Below are 18,546 nucleotides of genomic sequence, written 5' to 3' on the forward strand. Positions count from 1 at the left end.
AGTCTTGCCCATTTTCGACAGACCTTTCAAATCTAATCACCAGAGAATGATTTTCCAATGTCTTGTAAAAATAAATAAGACCTGATTTATTTGGCCAATAAGTGTCTTTGACATTCTTTCAACCTAACTTTTAAGTTGACTGCATGTTTTAATGTATGTGCTTTCTGATAGAGAAATGTGATTTAGGGCAAACTTTTCCAAGAGCAAACCATGAGTCTTAAGGCTCATAAGAGGTTCTTCCCAGGAAAGAACCTGCTGTGAAGGGCCTTAGTCTGAGCCCTCCCAACAGAAACAGGGTGTGGCCTACTACGTGGCACCCTTTATATACCATATTGCTTATAATGCACTTACTTTACTCTTTACTTATTTATATGTAGGTCTGCCTCACTTATTTGCAGGTCCATTGAAGAATTCTGAGTAAATAAGCTTCCAAGGATGTATACACATATCATTTGCAGTTTTTTCTATACATTATTTTAAAATTCTAGAATCAAAACCTCTGTTACATATTTTTGCTCCCATGTAATTATCTCCTTGTGTGCTTCCAAAAGTACCTGAGTGTTGATTTCAGCACAATCTTGTCAACCTTCATCATTTTTGACGATTTGTTAATTAAGAGTGATGTCTCCTTCTTGCTTACTTTTAAATTTTCATTTAATCAATTGCTAGTGAGAGTTAAAAGAATTTCATGTGTATTGGCAATTTACATATTTTCTTTTCTGCATTGCTTCTCTGAGTTATTTGTGTATTGATATAGTCGTCTTTTACTTATGCTTGAGAGTTCTTTGTGCATTAGAAATATAAATGCCTGTTCATATATGTTGCAACTATTTCTCACCATTTGTTATTTGTGTTTTAGCCTTTCTAAACAAGGGTTTCCTGAGAGAATTAAGCCCTAATGATGTAGATACCTACTGTATGTAATGAATTAACTTCTCTTTTTAGCATCTAGAATGGTACCAGTTACGTAGAATTGGTGGAATTGAGAAATAGTCACTCAATTTTCTGCGTTCTGTGGTTTGAATGAGGAGACTCAGGTGAAAAACCTCCCCTTGTTTTACTGGCTTCACTCATGCTTTCTTCCTTATTTGGATCCAAATATTATGCCTTGAATCATCTGAAATTTATTTTAGTATGTGCAGTAAAATAGTCATGTAATTTCCCCTCAATCAGGTAGCTGGTTTTTGCAATATAATTTATTTAACAGTCTATTTTTGACTTGTAAAATTATATTTTTATATACTAATTTCTCATAGGACAGTTGTAGGCTCCTAATTCTTTTCCATCAATCAGCATCTCTGTTCTGATACCAGTACCATAGTGTTCCAATTACCAAAAATTTATGGATTATTGATATTTTTAAAGTGTTTTCTTAGCCAAACACAGATGTGTCCTGTTGTTTTTTCCAGACTCTCTTATATTCCTCAGGAAAGTTCTTTTTTATATAAAACAAATCATAATAGTAGTTTTATAAATTTCAAAAGTAATATATGTTCTTTGTAACAAATAAACTCAAAAGAAAAAGATTTTATGTATATAAAAATTATATAAATATATATGTATGTGTATATATATATATTAACCTGGATTAATCACAAAAGCCTCATGTTGAGCAAAAATATTTTTCAAAAAAATACCTTCAATATGTCATATCATTTATATCAAGTTTTAAATATGCAAATAATTTAAAGTGACCAAAAATTTAAATATGTATACTTTTGCATGTTACATATTAAAATGCATATATGTGAAGTAAAATTTGAGGACATGCAGCCTCAGGAGAGAGAAAACACAATGTGATCCAGGAGTTGTACACAGCAGTGTTTAATTCTTCTGAGATACGTGTGTGTTTGTTATATTAGTTAGTCCTAAGACTTTTTTGAATGTTTGAAATATTTCATAATTATTATTTAAGTTAGTGATCTTATCCATCATTCACCATCCAACTGGACATCATGAGATAAACAACATTAATAGCATATATCTGTCCACAAGTATTTATACTCATAGAAAAATACACACATACTATTTTTTCCTTTCTTAAAATAAAAAATGAGATCCTATCATATATATATATGTACACATATATATATTCCTTATATATAGTATATATTCCTTAATATTTCACATACATATTAAACAAAAAGTTGTAAGTTTTACGGCTGAAAGGTTTTTTTTTTTTAAACAACAACAACAACAACAACAAGGATTTATTAGGCCATTTGCTAATGACAAAAAAGACCCGCCTTGGAGCCTGGAGTCTAAACCACCAGCAGTCTAGGAAGGAAAAACAACATGTCTATTGTCCCAGAGTTTTGCAAGCATTTTTATACATCAAGTAGCAATTGAAAGATGTAAGCCATTCTGAAAGGATTTAATTAGCTATAGATACAGGGGATGAGCCAGCTCTGGGATGGGCACAGCAGAGTCTGCAAGCCAGAAGGGTCCACCTCGTGGATTAGCTGTGGGCAGTAGGTTGGAAAGTTCACATGTAAATAAGAAGCAGAGGCTCCTGGGGTTCCATGGAGCAGGACTAAATTCCAACAGATACATAAGAATGTGAACAGTCTTTCATCAAAGCTGGTCCACGGCTATCTACCGGCTAACTTTTATCTTTTTCTCTTACTCTCCAGCTGCTGTAATTTTAATTTGAACGTCACAAATTTTTTATTGTCATATATGTATTTTTTAATGTCTTTTTAGAATTAATAACTTATGAACATCTTTCAAATGGATCATATAGATTTTACTGTTTTCATTGCTATTAAGTGGCAGTTTCATGCTCCACGCAACCATTCCCCTATCATTTAGGAGTCAGAGTTGGTTTGGTATTTATTTTATTTAATTCATTATTAATGAGGCAAAGATAAAGATGTCAAAACCAGTTCAAAGGACAATTAGAGAACAGACACATTTCCAGATGAGGAATAGTGAAATGAATATGTAAATGGAGACAAATTGACTTATTTAACTATTGGGAAGCGATGTCCATTGACCATTGCTGGACAGGATTTATTTACATGTCTATAGACAATTAGGTTGCATATCACTGCTATCAGTTATCTACAATTCACAGAGTTGTAAATTAGCTCGAAGACAAAGAAAGCCTCAAAGCCTACCTAGAATCAAAATAAAAAACTTGGAAAGGTGGGCCCTAAACAATGCATAGTTTTCCATAAAATGACATTTCCCCCTTAGTCTCCTCCTGTACCATATGCTTTTACTTCTGCAGGATAAAAGTCCCAAGGTACAAGTGCTGTCTTAAGGGTTATGTGCATTTAAAATTGTAAGCTTATCAAAAAATGTAGTTTAGAATGATGTCCTCTTTAAAAAAAAAAAAAAAAAAAAAAAGAGTAAAAGACTAGAAAAACATCTCCCTGATATTTCTTTAACGGTTTTCATTTTTAAAAAAATCTGTAACAAATCTGGAACCAATTTTTGTTTATTCTGAGTATCGGGACACTGAATTTCTTCTACATCAATAGCCAAATACTAAACGAACTACCTTTTTCGCATGGAATCAAATTGCATCTTTATCATATATCATAAATTAAATTCCCATGGATTTAAAAATCTATTCTTGGTTCCCTATTTGGGGGCTGGTTCTTCCACCAGCTTTGCAGGCTCTTGCAGGTAGCTGCACGCACCCGGAGTCCCGCGCCCTCCGCACACCCGCATCTGAGCTGGGCTGGTATCGGCAGCAGATGGACAGTCACGTTCTACGTGCCCTTCGCTCCTGACTTCCCTAGCCCCTCTCAGCCTCCTCTTCTGCAGCCCTGGCCCGTGGGCCCACTGCTGGAAAGGGGCAGGAAGGGAGCAAAGGAAGGCAAGGAGTATTTCCGAGCTACAGGCTCCTTCTCACCGCCCTCCTGCAAGGGTCCTGGTGCTTCCAGGGCCCAGGACTGAACTGGCAGGATGAGATCTTCCAGGTTAACACAGCATCAATGGGTGGCACGGGTCTTCTTAGAAAGTTCAGGAGGCAGGGCAGGGCGTCCCTCGACTCTTCAGGTACCCCTGTCCTTACTTCTCTGGAGTAGAGATACTCCAAGTTAAAATTGGCAGAGGGTTGGAATCTCTGCCCCAATGGAAATTTAAAAAGAGAAAAAGAACTGTCCTTCAAGCAGCGACATCCCCTTTCCTCCCCGCCAAAGTGAAAAACGAAGCCACGTGAGGGTAAGGAAGTCATCAATTTGTCTTCGCATTGAGAAATCGAAATCCCAAGTCTTTCAAGAAGATCCTTTCCCGGGAGAATCTAAATCCGAGTTCAAAAACCGAAAAGATTTGGAGCCTGAGACGGGTGTGCGGGGCGTCGAGGGCAGGAACTCGTGGAATGGAGCGATTTAGGACGCCTGGCCACTACTGAAGCCCCGGGATCTGGACCGCGGGGTCGAGGAGCGCAGAGGGAGTGCTGGGAGGCGCAGCGGCCGAGACCTTGTCCCCACTCTGCTGAGCTCCGCTTCTGAGAGCACCTGCAGGCACTGTCCCCGGTGTTTGGGGGCCGAAGGGAGAGGGGAGGGAGGAATGTGAGGGCCGAGGCAGCCCCAGCTCAGGACAGGCACCCGCAGAAGCCCTTGGCCAAAGTCCTTGGCACCCAGTCGCTCTGGTCACAGACCTCGGAGTATACACTGGCCGCCCGCGCCGGTGACTCTGAGCATCTATCTGATCGTCGCCGGCTTCTCCAGGGCATTCTCCTGACTAACCTAAGTATCCCCATTCCCGCCTCGCTATCCCAACCCGGGGGCAGAGGGTGTAAGCAGGGGACGCCCGGGAGAAGCCTCCAGGCAGCCGCGCCTCCTCCGCGGTCTGTGGTGGGGCTCCGGGCGCCCCCAGCAGTCCCACCTCGGCAAAGTCTTTCATCGAGGAGCCTCCCGGCTGCCGCTTCCTCGGAGGCTGTGCTGGAGGTCCCAGGCACCCCTTCCTGCCCTCCTGGGACTCCTCTGGAAGTGAGAGATCTGAGCGCGGGGGAGGTTTTGCGCCGGGGAGGGGACCGTGGTGGCGGCTGGCAGGTCCCTAAGGGTCCGCCAGGGGCGCGACCCGATCTCTGCACAGTTAGGAAAGGAGAAAGCGGCTTAGTTGATCTGTATATTTCTTGGTCAAACACCCCTTACTTCGTTAACCAAAACTAACCAGAATAAAACAAACAATTCTTCCGAAATCCTCCTCCCCTCAAGACTTCAGTGTCCAAAGATGCAGATTTCCCTCGGGCGCCGACTGCTGGCCCAGGACACTCTCTTCCTTAACCACCTCCACTCCCGGTGCCGCAGGTGCCTGGGCGTCGTCCCTAAGAGCCAACAGACAGGGATCGATTTTCTATTTTGCAGGGTGACGCAAGCACCCCTGGAGTCAAACGCCTGGTAAAAGGGGGTCTTTGCAATTGCATCAGCATTCGAGAAAACCAAGCCTGGGGCCACCGGACGCCAGGGCCTGGGAGGTCTCAATCACTGCCTGCTTTCTCTGTGGGGGCTCGAGCCTAATCTCCACCGACAGTTTGACAGAGAAGCGGGCAATTGCCGCCCTCCGAAAGTGGAGTGGGTGGGGCAGTGGGGCTGTCGCATGCCTAAAACTCCAGTCTCCAACGCCCTGTCCAGGGCAGCCCCTGGCCCTGTGGGCGGGAAATCGCGTGTTTACCGTGTGCCGGTGTTCCCCCGGCTCTTGGCCCGCGTATCTGTGGTGACGTGTGCCGGACAGAGTACCCGTCTTGGCTGGCTCGGGTGCCCAAGGCAAATCTTTAATTTATCCTGAGGGGATAATTAAGAAGTGGCTGCCCTGTCTGGAAGCTGGCAGAGCAGAGCCGGAGGTCTTCCAGGCACATCCATCTATCTGAGCCTGGTGACCTCGGGCGGGTAGAGAAGGGGTCTCCCTTCCTGCATCCCCATTCTCTTCTGTTCTTGTCCTTTCTCCCTTCTTTTTCCCAGGCTCGCTCTGCCCCCTCCCTTTTCTCTCCCACATTTATCTTTCAACTTTGGCTGGCCTTGGTTCAGTCCTGCTTAGTAACCAATTCGCCTGCACCAGGAGGGAGTGTGGGTGGCTGTAAATGGCCTTTCCTCCCACTTTTCCTCCTTCATATTCCCTTGTCTCTTTCTGGGGTGGGGACTGAGAGATTCAGAGTCCCACCTTCCACTTCCCTTGAATACCGGATATCTTGAGAAGAAGGCAGTGATGCTGTGAAAGGAGAAAAGTGTTTCAGGAGGGATTGGGCTAGCGGCGGCGTCTGGTCTAGCAGGGGAAGGAAGGCAGTGAGTGCCCTTACTCCTTGTCCAAAGGGTCTGGGAATGGTACCACTGGGCCTGGAGAGGGGACTCGGCCTGAGTCAGATAACCCCCTCCTATTCCTGGAGGCAGCTGCTTTTGGGTGAGGGGTTTATTTCCTGTGTTCAGATCTCAGAACCCCTTCCTTGCTTCCGGATCTGGGCGGTAGGGGAAGAAGGGAGGAACTGAAGGCCACCTGAGGTGTGTCTACCCCAAAACTTGCCTAGGTGGGGTGGGTCACATGAAAGGGACCCAGGCATCCTCCTCAACTTTCTCACTCCATCCCAAATAGCTGGCCTTCCAAGAGGCTGTGAAGGTTGGTCACTGCTTGGCATCCTCGGTGGTCATCATCACCACCAGGCCATCTCTCCTGAGAGTGGCACTGGACACTCCTTGCTGCTTAGTCCCCAGTGGGGCACAGTGAGGACTGGTCTTCAGGTTATAGCCCTACCCAACTCTTCTCCCCCAAAATTTATGGAGCTGCTTCCTGGGCCATGTGACAGTGTGGGAAAGCTCCAAAGACTCAGGGAGAAGCTAGGTGCCAGGATTTCCAGCAGCTGCCAACTCCTTGTGTAGCCTAGGGACCACACCCTCTTTTCAGTCCTAGATGCTTCCCCAAACTTGGTAGACCAGTGTTACTAACCTCAGGTCCTGGGTGCCAGGTGCTCATCCTGCTCTTAAGCCAAACCCAGTGAGCTAAGGGCTGCCAACACGGAGCTCCTGTACCTCTTCTTTGGCTATTGGAGTGGTCACCAGGGTGAAAGCCTCCTCCTTGCAGAATGGAGATGCTGGGAAGCCCCAAGAGAGTCAGCGGGGATAATAAGAGTCATAACCATCTGGTTTAAGAAGAAATTCTTCAAACTGCCTTTTAATTGGCAACCTGATTGACTCCAGTCTGATTTTGTTACATAATGGAAGTTAATAAAGTTTCATGTACAGGTTAGAATTCTATATATGCACATCTCGCATTGTCAGCCATGCTTTTCATTGGCCACTGTAAAATAGTTAGATCAGAAACGTAAGCTGCCCCTAATTGGTTCTGATTTTTCACACATTCTGGATCTTTCTATGGTTCTGTTTTTGATATTTGTTTGTCTTAATGTATATATAGTTACCACCAAGCTTTTCACTATTATAACAAACTTTGGTAGGTGATAATGTTTCCAAAAAAGAACTTGAACTTAGTCTTTACTGACTAGGAAATGGATGGTTTGTTCCCTTGAAGTTTCTATCCTTCGATGTCCTAAAGTCCTTGCCTCTTTATATACACAGCTTTTAAATCCTTCTGGAAGCTAATTTTCCACACACTTGGAATTGTGGGAGAATAAGTATTTTGTATGGTTATAATTGGACCTGTCAGTCATCCATCCATGTAAGCAGAAACCTCATTTCTGTCATTCTTATTTCTAAATAAGAATATAAGTGTCCTAAATACAGCTCGTATAGGTACGCAATGACGGCTGGTGGGGAGGTGCCTGGGACTACCCTCAGAGTCAATGATTCACTGGAAGGATTCACAGAACCCAGAAAAGCCATTATATTTATAGTTATAGTATATCACAGCAAAGGGATTCATTCAGGTTAATATCAACAATGGAAAAAGACACATTGGACGTTGTCTAGGACACACCAGGTATAAGCTTCCGGTTGTTTTTTCTTAGTGTTGTTGGGTAGGTCGTGCTTAATTCTCTCAGCGATGATGCGTGACAATATGCACTGCCAACCAGAGAAGCTCACCCAAGCCATAGCGTCCAGGGTTTTTAGTTGGATATTGATCATATAGGCATGGCTTGCCACCCATGTCACTAACCTTCAGTCTCCAGCCCATCCAGAGATCAAGGTGATATCTCTTGGCTCAAGTCCCATTATAAATCACGTTGTTAACCTAGACTATCTGGTATCATCCAAGGCCCCAGGTAAACAGGGACACTTTTATCTCCAAGGCCTGAGGTTACCTCCCAGGAGCGGAACAAGGGCCAAATCCTTCTTTGGAATTTAAAGGGTCTAGACAGTCCAGATTTGCTGAGTTAATTCTTTTCTGCATACGGGTAGGGGTGGGTGTTAAAAAGTTGATCTCAACTTTAATTGCTTATTCGTAAAACTTGTAGATTTTAGACATTCATTTGCCCACCTACTTCTCAGCGGTTACTGGATCTGTTCCTTTCTTTACTCTTCAACATTTTCTATTTAAAAACAAGGAAAGAGGGGATTAAAGTTTGTGGGTCATAATTACATTCACTTCACAAAGTGGTTCTGATGATTTTTGAGAGTGTGAATAAAGATATTCTGTAAGCATAATAGATTTTTTTATTAAAGTATAGTTAGCATACAATATGATATTAGTTTCAGGTGTTTAACATAGTGAATCGACATTAACATATATTATGATGTGATCACCACACCAAGTCTAGTAACTACCTGTCACCATGCAGAGTTATCATATATATTGACTATATTCCCCTTCGCCTTTTTCATCCATCCCTCCAACCCCTCCCCTCTTTTTATTCTTTGTTTCTATGAGTCTGTTTTTATTTTGTTTGTGCATTTGTTTTGATTTTTCTTTAAATCCACGTATAAGTAAAATCATGCAATATTTGTATTTCTCTCTTATTTCACTTAGCATAATGCCCTCTAGGTGCACCCATGTTGTCCCAAATGGTAAGATTTTATTTTTTTTTATTGTGTATGTATACCATATCCTCTTTATCTGACTGTCTATCAATGAATACTTATGTTGCTTCTATATCTTGGCTATTGTAAATAACGCTGCAGTGAACATAGAGGTACATATAAATGCCCAGAAGTGGGATTGCTGGGTCCTATGGTAAGTTCTATTTTTAGTTTTGTGAGGCATCTCCATAGCATTTCACCTAATGGCTGCACCAATTTGCAATCCCACCAACAGTACAAAGGGTTCTCTTTTCTCCACATCCTCATCAACATTTGTTGTTTGTTGATTTATTGATGATGGCTATTCTGACAGGTGTGGTTTTGATTTGCATTTCTCTGATGATTAGTGATGTTGAACATCTTTTTACTTGTCTGTTGGCCATCTATATATCCTCTTTGGAGCAATGTCTGTTCAGGCTCTCTGCCCATTTTTTAACTGGATTGTTTGTTTTATTGGTATTAAGTTGTATGAGTTCTTTATATATTTTGGATATCAACCGCTTGTCATATATATCATTTGCAAATACATTCTCCCATTCAGTAGATGGTTGTTTCATTTTGTTGATAGTTTTCTTTGCTTTTCAGAAGCTTTTAAGTTTGATGAAGTCCTGGGGTTTTTTTCTTTGTTTGTTTGTTTTGCCTTTTTTTTTTTTTTTTTGCTTTTGTTTCCCTTGCTCAAGTTGCCATATCCAGAAAGAGCTTACTAAGACTGATGTCAAATAGTTTACTACCTATGTTTTCTTCTAGGAATTTTATGGTTTCAGGTCTTACATTAAAGTCATTAATCCATTTTGAGTTTACTTTTCTATATGGTATAAGAGAGTAGTCCAGTTTCATTATTATTGTCTTCTTTTAAAATACCATTTATTTTTATTTATTTTTATTTTTTATTTTTTTTTAGGTGAGGAAACCCTTGGTTGACCTCACAGATTGCAAGGACTTTGTCAGCTTACAATCTCTTATTTTTTAAGCCTACAACACCTGGTCTTTCCACCCAAATACTAACCAGGCCCGAACCTGCTTAGCTTCCGAGATCAGATGGGATCACGCTTTTTCAGGGTTGCATGGCCGTAGACAAGGTTCATTATTTTTGCATGTATCTGTCCAGTTTTCCCAACACCACTCATTGAAGAGACTATCGTTATATATTTTTGCCTCCTTTGTCATAGGTTAATTGACCATGTATAAGTAGGGGTTTATTTCTGGGCTCTTGATTCTGGTCCATTGGCCTACGTGTCTGTTTTGTGCCAATACCATATTGTTTTGATTATCATAGCTTCGTAGTATAGCTTGAAATCAGGGAGCATGATAGCTCCAACTTTGTTCTTCTTCTTCAGGATTGCTTTGGTTGTTTGTGGTCTTTTGTGATTCCATATAAATTTTAGGGAAATTTACTCTAGTTCTGAGAAGGATGTCCATGGTTTCTTGATAGAGTCTTCATTGTGCCTATAGATTGCTTTGGGTGGTATAAACATTTTAATGATATTAATCCTTCCAATCCATGAGCACAGTATAACCTTCCATTTATTTGTGTCCTCTTTGATTTCTTTCTTTAGTGTCTTACAGTTTTCATAGTACAGGTCTTTTACCTCCTTGATTAAGTTTATTCCTAGGTATTTCTTTGTCTTGAAACAATTTCAAATAGGATTATTTTCTTGATTTCTCCTTCTGAGCATTTGTTTTTAGTGCATAGAAGCACAACAGATTTCTGTATATTAATTTTGTATTCTGCTACTCTACTGAATTCATTTATTAGTTCTAACAGTTTTTTTGTGGAATCTTTAGGGAGATTAGAGAGAGACAAGTGATCACTGTCACCCTCTGCTTCCTAGAGCGGGTAAGTGAGAGAGCTCCTAAGATGTAATGTGGCTAATAACTGTCTGCTATAAAGACGTGAAAGGACACCGGACCTGCAGAGCTTTGGGGCTGCTTTATCTATTTCAGTGAACATTCACAGCAAGGGCCCTTGTTGAAGCCTGCATGAAGAGCCATTAGGAAGCAGTAGACATTCACCCACACCTTCACCTGGAAGTAATCCATCAGTCCCGTGAAACATATTTCACCACATGTCAGTTTTTGTTTGGTTGTAAAATTTACTTTATTGACGTAGCCACATACTATCTTATAAACAAACTCTTAGATGGTGACCACCCTTTCTATTTCAAGAAGAATCGAATAGATGCTTAGCTCTTAACTGTTGGCAACAGTGACACTCTGTGGCCTCAATTTAACTGCTTAAACAGAGAGTAACTGTGTTCAATGATATTTGTATCCCATCTTACCCTACTAACTAAAACCTAGTCTCGCCTCCCTTCTTTGACTTGTGAAAATATAGCATCAGTAATATTGAGCTCATACTTTCAGAAACAACCATGTGCTTATAAAAGAGGTCTAAATAAACTCAAAGAAGTCACTGGGGCAATAAAAACAGAATATGAATTGTCGAATTATTCTTTCCTTTATTTCTTTATTCTAGAAGCAAATTCTTACTGAGTGTCTATTGTGTGCCAGGCACTGGAGCTTCAGTAATGGAAATTCCTGATCTCATAGAGCCAGCTTTCCATAGTAAAGATGGAGAGGAGTGAGAGAACTAAGTGAACTGTGGAGCAAGCTTGATGTGATAAACAGAGCAGGGCCAGCCACTGAATTGTTCCACTAGAGACAAACGGGCGGGGACAGGGGTATGGAGAGTGTGGAATGTGAAGATGGGAGGGGCCTGGTCTCTGCTTGACCAGAGAGGTGTCCAGCGCCCAGATGCATGGGCCACTCACCTCTGCACAGTCCTAAGAGGGAGAGAGAGACCTGTGCTTACCCGGGAATGCAGACATTGTGTGCAGCTGTGGTCACTGTAGAGCAGGGTCTCCAACCCCTGGACCACAAACCGGTACCGGCCCATGGCCTCTTAGAAACCAGACCTCACAGCAGAAGGTAAGTGGCAGACCAGCAAGTGAAGCTTCACCTGTATTTGCAGCTGCTAGTGATGCAGCACTAGTATCACTGCCACAGCTCCATCTCAGATCATTAGGCATTAGATTCTTATAGGAGCATCGGTCCCTGGTGCCAAAAAGGGTGGGGACCTCTGCTATAGAAAGTGCTGGCAAGCCTCTGTCCTGCCTGGGTTATGAGGCTCCATGCACGAGGCAGCAAAAAGGACAGCAGCCTCTGACTCCAGCTCCTCCCTCAGGAGGACATGGCTGATAGACAAGGGCCCACATTTACAGGAAATGTTTATACCTTTCTCAGCACAAGCATTTCCAGGGAAAGAATAAAAATGGACACAAGCACTTTCAAGAAAAGAAAAATAAGTGTCGTGACCTCTTGTGGCTAAGGGAGTGAAACGAGGGCAGAGAGACACTAGAGTTCAGAGCGGGTAGGTCCCCAATGACCCTTGGGAGGTCACTTAGCCAAGATACCCAGGGAAGCACTGAGGACAGTGAGCAGGGCTGTGAGCAAGTTTCCGAAGCTTCCAGTGGATGAGGGAAAAGCATTTCTCACCAGAGAGGAGAGGGACTCCAACTTTTCTGTCTCCCTGATTCTTTTATTTGTAGCAGCCCTGTAGCTGACTGCCACAATATCAACACTTGGGCTGGGATGGCCCTGGCAGGTCACAGAATCACATCTGATGAGCAAGTCAAACTACCAGGAGGGGATCTGGGGAAACATGGCAAGAGAGCAAGGAGGGAGATGCAGAAAGGGAGGAAGGAGCCTGGATTCTAAAATTCCTACAGAAGATCAAGGGGAAAATACCAAAGTTTCTTTAAAAGAAGAGATGGGAAGCTTTGCTATACTGTATAACAAGGTTTATTTTAATGCTACAGTTGGGTGCTGGCACAGGGATCCGCCAACCTACCCAGAGGACGTAACACAGAGCCCCGTATTGGACTCAAGCATGTGTGGAATTTCATTGGATGGGAGAAGTGCATGTCACTCTAGTAATAGCTGAGTGAACTGGTTACCCACGTGGAAAGAGGTTGCTGAACCCTTACTTACCTTAGCTATGGTAACTAGTGGATTAAACTTCTAAATTTCATATCGAAACTCTAGAAGAAAATCTAGCTGATCTTAGGGTAGAGAAAGATTTCTTAAACAAGATACCAAGATGATTACTGTATAAAAAAGACTGGCAAGTGGGACACCTTTGACTACATTAAAATGAAAAGCTTCTGTTCATGGGTGTAAGAAGGAGTCATTACATTATGTTTTCTACTGTAATGTATGTTGAGATGTGTCTAAATACGAAGTGCTTTAACTAGCAAAGGTAGCTTTTAGGAAGGTAGGCCTAGGGCAAATCCACAAAGTTACTTCTATTTCCAGTTGTAAAAAGTTGCAGCAAATTGTTATCCTTCTGCTTCCAGGAGCTTCCAGTGGCTCTAAGATGCAGTTAACCCTCTCAGGAGGTGTGTGTGGTCTGTATCCCCTCCCTCCCAGCCTTGGATTTGCTCCACAGTCCCAGTGAGTCCTGCATCCAAGGCTCCGGGCTTGGCCTCCACATGGGGCTGAGGAGTGAGAGTGGTCTGCCGTCTTCTCAGATGTCCCAACATCTTACCCAACAATTCCACAGCATGTCCTGTGGGTCGGTGACATGCTGGTCATAGGGATCGGGTCTGTGTGGGGTCTGTGCAGCTGTCTGGGGCAGATTTAGGTCTCAGTCTTTCCTCATTAGCCAAAGTAATGTCCATACACAGTGTATTAGAGTAGCACTATGGTCCTTGCAGTCACAACTGTGGCCTCAGGCTGTCGCTCTTCCAGTTATTACTGTAGTCTCTACATTCATATTGACTTTTGAACTAGGCAATGGTCACTCCACCTTTCTGTCTGCATATGGAACCCTGCGTGTCTGGAAAGCACTTGCCTGGGCATTAGTCACCTTCCCTCCACGAGGGCTACATGGCCCATGGTGGGCTGGGCTGCTGCTTCTGTGGCCCCAACCTTCTAGAGTGGGGACCAGCTAGCAGAAGTTCACCATGCATGCAAGAAGGGGGCTGCTTTCCTGCTTTTGCCTCATCTACACCATCATCTAGGAGACATGATGGTGGGGGGGTGCCAAGAAGGTCCAGGAGAGGAAAGGTTCTTGTGTGAAGCCGAGTAGCATCTCCCCACTCCATCTGGGGCTCTGGGCTCCTCTTGCAGCAGTTAGTCTCCAAGGCTCTTTCCAAAATCCCACCACTCTGTCAAGGTCTGTCCCTGGGTATCCAGGACATTCCTATCTGGAGCAGGCTCTTTCTCAGTTATACTGAATCTATACCTAGAATGTCTTTCCCAGTGATTCCAGGCTGTTCTCCAGAGTTTCCCCGACCGTCTTGTCCTCCCGGGTGTAACTCACTTCAGGTACATTCCTGGGCTGCCTCTATTCCATCACCTCCTGAGGGTCTACGGCACTGCCCACGGGTAGGGTTACACAGGCTGAAATTAGGACAAGACCAGACGGTGGCCTTATAGAAGGGCCATTTCTGGGGGAAAGAATCTGGACAGGCCCCTGCCCTCTGCCTCCCTTCTTCCTCTCCCTGCCTCCTTTCATTTTGACCTGATTTATGGTGTAGCAAGATACAGAGGGACGTGGAGCCCCATATGAGTGCCCCAAGACCCCCAGTTCCAGGGAAGCCCCAGAACTCAGCTCTACTGCTGGTGACATGTCTCCCCTTGTGTAGTCCTGTGCATATCCACCTCTGCCAATTCCCAGCCAGCCATTCACCCATGACGCTACCCACCCACCTGCCTTGCAAAGCAAAGAGCTCTAGCATCCTCATTGCAGAGACAATTGTCCAAGTCAAAGTTAGGCAATGTGGACCCAGGGAGAACCCCAGGGACAGACTGTGGTGGCAAGATAATTATAGCTTCCCTTCAGGCTTGAGAGGACTCTCTGTGTGCTCCAAAGTCTCGTGGCTAAGCTTCTAACCCAGCTCCCTGCTCTGTGACCATGGACAGGCACCCCACCTCTCGGTGCCTCTGGGTGGGATCATGCAAAGGGCCTGAGACTAGTGAGGTCAGGACAACTCAGATCACTCATGACCTAGAGATGGGACTCTCTGCCCCTCTCAGGGTCCCACACACTGCTGTTCTTGCACTGGCGGATGTCAGAGGCTCGTCTCGGCATCTCTGGCTACACTGTCTTCATGGAAGACCAGAAGGGCACCCAGTCTGACAAAGAGCAGCAGAAAGTGGAGTCTCAGATGCAGTGGATCTGACACAGCAGGGAGTCTTCTGGAAACGGAAGTGGACCCAGGTGCTAGAAGCTCTGGTGCTAAGGCTGCTTGCACACCATGATGGACCATTTCAGTGAGAGCTGGGCTGAGACTGCATCTCCAGTGGAGACTCCAGGCTTGAGGTCCAGGGCCTCCCACCTCAACCAGCAGGAAAGGGGGCAGCAAGGCAGCCCCTGCTTGGGTAGCCAGTGGGGGCTGTGGAGATTGGCAGGGTGCAACAGGGAGATCAGCTCCGAGAATGAGCAATTCACATAAAAGCAATACATGGAGAGGAGAATCATAAAACAGACAAACTCAGCTTCTAGTTAACCATATCAATGTCACCGAAAAGTACAAATACATATTGCACAGTTTGAAAAAGTCCTCAAACTTTGAGCAGAAAACCAGTTGTGCCAGGCTGCCTGTGTGGCCCCCTGGGTTTTCACACCCCACCCTGCCTCCTACTCCAGAGGACCCTGATGAGGCTGGGGCCTTCCAGGGGTCCATGTTATCCAGCTCATGGTCAGATTCAAGGTCCCAGCAGCATCTGAGGGTTTCACCAGTTCCCTATGATGGGTGGGCTACACCACTTAGAGATGAACACCTAGATGGCTGCCCATCGTGTCTCCCTCATCACCAAGTGCAACTGGGAGGCAATGTAGCTGATGAAAAGTGAAGAAAGTTTGGGCTGGAGCATGAGTGTGTGTCTATCTTCTGAAGAGATTCCTAGAATACCAGAGCAAGCCTGGTTCTGCCCCTCCAGCCCCTTGTCCCAGCAGCTCATTGTGCCCAGAGTCCCACCAGGGAGCATAGGGGGTTTTGGGGCCATTGCTGATTAAGCAATGCCCTGAAGAGCTGATGGCCAAGCTGTGCTGCTCACAGCCTCTGCCATGATCTAGAGACTGTGCATCCGTCATATCAGCAAACAAAGGAGCATCTCCCCTTGCCTGGCTTCTAGGGACATGAGGCTGAGGACATCCCAGTGCCCACCCAGGGGCCTTACCATCTTCTAGAGAGCAGCCAGGATACACATGCAGGTGGAACACCGGGGGCTGAATGGACCCTCACTCTGGTGAGGGGCCAATGGGAGGACTTTCAGTTTTGTTACATTCAGAGGCTCCTGGGGGTTCCAAGACATGTTGGAGGAGACCTCATTCTGGATTGGTTGTACAAGTCTCCATAAGGACAGGAAGACCTCTAGAAGGACTCCAGGTTGTTCCAGAGTCACATGTCCAGCTCTCTGCCTGATTCTACTCTCTGGGTAAGGACTCTGGGGATGATCGATTCTGGGGATGATCACTGGCCTGGTCCTTCTGCCCTTGGAGGAGTCTTGTCGTCCTATCATCCTGTCCTCCTGTCCTCCTATCCTCCTGCCCTCCTGTAGAAGTCTTGGCCCAGTGCTCTCTGTGGTGGTAATTTATGTTGTCTGTGCTGACATTACTAATTTCAAAATTGCTGACGATCTTATTAACCAACTTGTTTTTAGCTTACTGTTTGAGCTATAAGGTACTTCATTTTCACGACTCAACTTTGACGATGAGCTTCTCACTCTGCTGGGAGTGGGCCTAGGTTTCTGCTTCAGCATCTGGTCCTCAGCCCTGTAAGGTAAGCTGTCCCACTGGGAAGGATCTGGGGATCCAAGAGTTTCAGATGCACTCACAGAAGAATTCTGCCTTCAGCTCCCCATGGGAAACACTAGAGACTAGAAGCGTTACCGTGGATGTCCAGGCAGGAAACTGGGGAGGGTAGAACCAAGGATGGGGAGAGTTTGGCCAATGTTTCTGGAGTAGGGACCCCAGGGGAGTTGACCACTGTGTCTCTGGATCGAGACTGTGTAGCCTGGCAAGCAGGAGGGGACCAGGCGCAGCTCCAGAGAAACTTCTTATTACTGGGGAAGCAGAGAGTGCACAGCAGGATCCCTGGTGCATCCCCAGACCTCTCAGAAAGCTCTTCTCATGGGTGAGGCTGGCCTCATCGGGTATTTCTCTTCCTCTCTCACAAAGCCAATCTCCCGTCCTCCACTTTGACCCTGACCCAAAGACAGCAGCCAGGACACCCTTCGTAAGCCTCCGTGAGACACTGGCTACTCCTCTCGGTGTCCCCTCTGAACCTCTATCATAGCACTCAGGGTGCTGCAGCTCCCTTCCCAGTTCACAAGTGGAACCATTAAGAGTGTGGTGTCCAGAGCCAGACTGCCTGGGTTCAAATCCCAGCCCAGCTGCCTGACTTGGGCAGGTAGCTCAACCTCAATCTGCCTTACTTATCCCATCTCTAAAATGGAGATAATTATGGTCCTGCCTCAGAGGGTTATTGAGAGGACGGAATGACAGCTGTAAGTAAAGGCTTTAGAACAGAGACCGTGTGGCCCATCCTTGGTTATCTAAGTGTTGGTGTTGGCTGTTGCTATTAGGGTAAGTAATGTAAATCTACCTTCTTCCAGACTGTGGACTTTCTGCTGGCAGGGGCTTCACCTGGTCTCTGCCCGATAGGGTGCCTGGTACAGAGTAGACACCCCCAGTGGTTGAATGGATAAGTGGATCTGGCTGCCTACCCTTTCAGTGACCCTATGGAACTTTGAGGATGGCCAGTCAGTGCCCTCTGTGGTTGAGTTCTGACAATCTGCCCAGCTGTGTGGCCTTTCCTACCCCCAGCAACTCCCTCTGTTCTCCATGCACCTGAGGAATGTCTGTGCCTGCTTGCCCAAAACTGCTTTTCCTCCTACACTTTCATCGTCCTTGCTCTCTGTGTCAAGATTCAGGTCACCTGTCACCATCTGGGGAGGCTCTTCTTGCTCACCTGTGGTAGGCATGTGTTGCATCAGAAAATCTCAGAAAGCCTTTTTACAGAGCCCTCCTTCCCACAAAGGTTTTGTTACATCCTTTCCAGTGAAGGATAAATCAAAGATAATTTAATCTACATATCCATAGAATTAAAAACTAAAATGGATATAATGCCATAATTACAACAAAAAGTATTTAAAATTAAATTATAATAAAATAGTAACGTGTTTCAACATCTAAATGTATAACTTGACTATAAAAAAAAGCAATAACTAAATAGGCATTTCCACGTACATGCAGAATATCTGTAAATAGGATAGCTAGGAATGCAGATGGATCTAGTTTGCTGTGTGGGCCATCGAAGCTCTGCAATGTGGGTGACATAGTGCCACAGTGGATACCCCAAAACACAAAACACCACTCCCTTTCCATCTTCAGCAGAAAGTCCTTCCTGGAAGATGCAGTGTATACTGTGGAAATGACATTTGCCTGCTCCTTCTAACTAGGCCCATTGTGTCCCACAGCCAGCTGTCCTGGGGACGGAGAGGACTCACAGGATGCAGAAATTTCAGTGCTAAAACCAGAACCAATTGGTCGCCCTACTTTACCCCTTGAAACAAACCAAAGCCAACTGGGTCGCTCTATTTGATTTGGCCCCCAATATAA

This window comes from Pteropus medius, unplaced genomic scaffold (genome assembly GCF_902729225.1).
Source record: "Pteropus medius unplaced genomic scaffold, Ma_sr-lr_union100, whole genome shotgun sequence".
Taxonomy (NCBI): Eukaryota; Metazoa; Chordata; class Mammalia; order Chiroptera; family Pteropodidae; genus Pteropus; species Pteropus medius.